This window comes from Cynoglossus semilaevis, chromosome 8 (assembly GCF_000523025.1).
Source record: "Cynoglossus semilaevis isolate Cse_v1.0 chromosome 8, Cse_v1.0, whole genome shotgun sequence".
NCBI lineage: Eukaryota > Metazoa > Chordata > Actinopteri > Pleuronectiformes > Cynoglossidae > Cynoglossus > Cynoglossus semilaevis.
Window position 1 is genome coordinate 24,501,883 of NC_024314.1, and position 2,884 is coordinate 24,504,766.

Sequence of the window (2,884 nt, forward strand, 5' to 3'; positions counted from 1 at the left end):
GGGGGAGCGAGGGGGGAGGAAGGGGGGGGCTGTTGAGTGGAGCAAATCAGTACATGTTTGTTTAAAATGCAGGAGGGTTTTAATTTCAGTGACACTCTACGACACCCATTTCCAGAGAAGTTGGTACCAGGGATGTCCGATAATATCGGTGTCTGATATTATCGGACACCGATATTAGCATATTATATATTATCTGGATGAATCGTTATGGTTTTTTCCTCCGATAATTAAAACCTGATATCGCAATGATTGGGTTTCGCCAAATGTTGTGTGCCATAAAAATAGTTACGGGGACAACTGGCTGTATGTTAAGGTACAAGTCACTAGATGGCAGCATTGTAGCTCATTCAATTAATCTCAGACTCATACAGTGGTTTCAATAAATGTTACCAGGCCTTTATTGGTCAATAATAGTTTGGACAATATTGGCGAATCGGATATCGGTAAAAAGTTAATATCGGGCCGTTATTGACAAACCAGATATTTGACTGGACACTTCACGGTGATCTGGACCGCAGGCAGGCCAATCAAACACTAGACTATCTGCTGAAAAATTCATGATGTTTTTTTTTTTCTTTTTTTTTTGCTCATAACCTTTGATCAATTCTGCTTCCACAAATATTTAGATCTCCTGTGATGAACCGGTTTATTGTTACAGATTTTCTCCCCATCCGACCTGTACGACACAGCCCCCGGTTAGACGTTCATTTCGCAACCAAAGTGAAGACTATAAACCGTTAACCGTTAAGAGCTGTAAAAATAGTTATTTTTACGACTTTTGTACAACTTTGCATTTTCATTCTGGCTGCATCAATCTCTATATTCTTCCATGTTCAATAAAATCAGTCAAGTCTGTAAATGGAAAAATGTAATTTTTCTTTTTTTTTTTTGGTTATTAAATTAAAGTTCACGGCTAAAACACGTTTAAGGCAGTGTACCAACTTCATCAGGACTGTATTACGATGTTGATGTTAAAACAGTCCCTGCAGTGTGATGTGAGTAATGGGGACGTGAGGGCAGATTTTTGTAACCTTAGGTAAAAGGAAAAGGGTGTGGAAGTGGATTATTCAAAAATGCACTCTGGCCGTTTTTTACAGCTCGTCTGGCTGGCTGCGAGCCCCGTCTTTGCATCCTCCCCCCATTGGTAAATATTTGTACCAGATTTTTCCTGCAGGACAATGGCTCCTTTCACTGCGGCAGGTCCCTTAACCTCGCGGGGAACGCGGGGTCAGGGCAAATAAACAAGGCAGACGTGCCGAGCCGAGCGGCTCCACTGATTCCTGGGCCGGGCCTTCCACATACCAGGCCCTCTGCACTCTCTCCTCCTCACCACCGTCGTCTGAGTGCTGACAGATGTTTTGAACCCAGCTGAAAAGCCAAGGGTGGAGGGAAAAGGAGAGCAGGAAAGAGGAAGACGAAAACGAGGGGAGCTTTTTTTTTTTCTGTCTCATTTTCTCTCCACATTTCCACCTTTTTTTTTTTTTTTTTTTACCTCCTCCCTCCTCTTCTCATCTTACCTCTGTCTGAGTATTTCCAGGTTCCTCACAGAGGCTCCGATGCCTTCGCACACCTACAATAGACATGAGGAAGAAAGAAAGAAAGAAATAAGAAAATCATAATGAGCTGTGTCTGTGTAACAGCAGTATGATCCCTGGTGTGTAACTGGGAGTAACCTACGAACCGGGTTTTAATTAACAACAGCAGCGGCCTGCAGTCTGGGGTCAGGAACCCAGTGTGCGTCAGCATGTGTGTGTGTGTGTAAATGTGTCTGGTGTCTGAGAGAGAGTGAGGACAGATGACACTACGCTCACTACGGTGAGCAGATTTGGCCGAGTATATTTATGTGTTTACCCCCCCTGCCCCCCCCGCCCCGGCCATGCCCCTCAGACAAAGCGATGTGTACAGTATTAACAGCATCCAAGTGTGAGCTTACAGCGGCTACCGTGCAGCGAGCGCAGGCCCCGGCTCAGGCCTGAGGCGGCAGACGGTAAACACTTGTTACGGGCTGTTTTTCTGCAGAGCTCAGACAAAGCCTCTCTGTGTGAGAGACAACAGCTACAGCTGGGCTGAGCAGAGTGAGACATCGATCCGTGAGCTCGTCCCTTAACACCCCTCCGAGCACTCATCTGGCAGTCAGGAGTCAGGAGCAGCAGCAGCAGCAGCAGCAGCAGCAGCAGCAGTCGTGCATACCAGAGCTGGGCAGAAAAAAAAAGCAAAGAAATTTTAAAAGGAAAATATATGCAGCTCTTTAATCGAATGCTGTTTTTTTTTTTCAGTGTGAGAAAATGTGGTTAGAATTAACTGTCGACAGTAAAAGAGAAAAGAGTTCTAGGATTTTAATTGTGGGAGAAACATTTGAAATAATCTGACTGCTGGATCTAATAAATTCAACTGATAAAAAACTAATTCACATGTTTAAAATATTTTAACATGTAATAAAATAATGTGTTCTTTAAAAAGAAAATTGGCAACATATGTATATATATATTCACACTATATATGTATATATATTTATACAAATATACATATAAATGCATATATGCATGTGTATATAAATATAGTTATATATAGATATACACAGACACATATGTACACATGTACTGTATGGACATATATACATAAATATACAAATACATATTTCTACATGTATATATATATATAAACATATTTATATAAACGTACTCTATTTACACAAATATACATATACATACTTGTATATGTATATATATATAAAATATATATAGACAGACACACATAGACACACGTACTGTATATACATATATACATAAATATGCAAATAAATATTTATATATGTATATATATATATAAATATATATATACATATAAACACAAATATACACATACACATACATAATTGCAGATG

The 2,884-nt window shown here is 40.2% G+C and overlaps 1 long non-coding RNA gene across 1 annotated transcript; it reads right to left on the bottom strand.

Annotated features, from left to right (window-relative positions):
• Positions 1-576: 576 nt before the first annotated feature.
• On the bottom strand, positions 577-2,174 carry LOC112487355 (uncharacterized). The gene is made up of 3 exons (XR_003050397.1): positions 1,934-2,174; positions 1,518-1,570; positions 577-1,368 (listed from the first exon to the last, which is right to left on the bottom strand). It is a non-coding gene; the product is annotated as an uncharacterized LOC112487355 (long non-coding RNA).
• Positions 2,175-2,884: the final 710 nt, after the last annotated feature.